The sequence below is a fragment of the Equus przewalskii genome, chromosome 19 (genome assembly GCF_037783145.1).
Source record: "Equus przewalskii isolate Varuska chromosome 19, EquPr2, whole genome shotgun sequence".
Taxonomy (NCBI): Eukaryota; Metazoa; Chordata; class Mammalia; order Perissodactyla; family Equidae; genus Equus; species Equus przewalskii.
In genome coordinates, this window is record NC_091849.1 from 11,241,789 (window position 1) to 11,243,499 (window position 1,711).

Below are 1,711 nucleotides of genomic sequence, written 5' to 3' on the forward strand. Positions count from 1 at the left end.
CTGTATCTTCCAACTATAATAAGCATCTCGAACATAAACACCTTTGCTGGTCTGATTCACTGCTGTATCCCCAGCACTTAGAACAGTTGTTGGCATCTATCAGGTATTCACTATATGTGAATGAAAGAGAAGATAAAAAGCTCTAAAATAAATTCTTTCAGTTCTTCTGTGTGGTTTTCAATTACTCAATTGGATTGTAATAAAATGTCTTTTATTTATGAAAGAGAATTGAACCATCTATGAAAAAAGCATCAATTGATTTTTCTGTAAATATATCTTAATTGAGCTGGGTTCACTCTCTCTTCAAAGGAACCCTGTATTAAATCTGCAAAGTCATTATCCCTTAATGTATTTTCATATACAGTATTTGTTCACAATATTGCAGCTTAGAGAATACAGCTCAGAGTAGGGCAGCTGGCTACGGCCAGGAGATAGCTATTAAACAAACGAATTGCTGCTTAGATTTTATTTGCTTGTTTTTGGAGACAGGACGCAGTAAATTTCAGAAAAACGGAAAGGTAGTGCAGGGAGCCACAGGGTCACATGAAAACATGAGGGCTATATCTCGTTCTTTCTGAAAGTGGGCTACACATTTACCTTCGCCTCTCGTGGGGGCACCTCTTTAATGAATGAATGTAATCTGGTCAAATTGAGAAGTTTTAATTTCAGGTAGAGAGTGTCTTGTTTCCCAGAGGTTTGCTCAAGCCAGTGCAGCAAAATCTTCAGCTGTGGGTTATCTGTCACGTGGTCTCAAAGAAGGGGCTGAATTAATTTTACAATTCAGGTGACTTAAGGGCAAAGCAGATGTCCTTAATTCCTCCGCGGACCATTTCTGAAACGTTACCCATGAAAACACAGAACAACATCTGTTACAGGGGAAAAAGGGAGTTTTCCCGCCTCTAGCCCGTCTCTTTGGCAGGGACGCGGGTATTCCTCAAAAGTCCCATTTATCCAGCCTTTGCCTACAGCAAAGGGGCTGGGTTTACATGCAACCAGTTTTTCAGTCAGCTGCCTGCCCTTTCTTCCCTCTTCGTGCTTCGTCGATCACGACTTTAAACGAAACGACTTTCCGTGTGAAGTAAGGTGGAAATCACTCTGGCGCATCGGTACAGCCCCGAGAAGTAGACAACTGCGCGGGTTCCGAGAACATCAACCAGACAGAGCTTGTGGGTTGAGGAAAATCAAAGGCGGAGGGGGAGCGGGGAAGGGAGAAGCAAAGCAACTGAATTGTCATTGCATTCTGGGAGTTGTAGTCCCTGCAGGGCGGCTTCCTCAAGTCTCCACCTGCCTCTGCACTCCATCTCCCAGCCGCCCCGCGCGCGGAGGAGGCGAGTGGTGGGGACGCTCGGTGATGAGCTGCCGCAGGGGGAGAGGGCTTGGGGCCGAGAGGCAGCCGCGGCGCAGCTGGGAGACGTTAACCTCTACGGTCTTTGGAGGCTGAGGGACCCTCGGGCGAGTGGCGACGAGGGCCGGGTGGCCGCCACGCGGTCCTGTGCTCGCCGTCTCTCCTATCCACGAACGCGCGGCGTCCGCCATGGGAGCGCATCCAGCCGCCGCCGGGGTCTCCGGGCGTCGCGTCCGCGGCTCCCCGGAGCGATGAGGGCGTAGGGACACCCGCGCCAGCCCGCGCCCCGCCGGCCGGGGAGACACGGAGGGTCGGTCGGGCCGGCAGCCGCGCCCGCCCCCGCGCCGCCCCGCCCCGCCCCCTGGG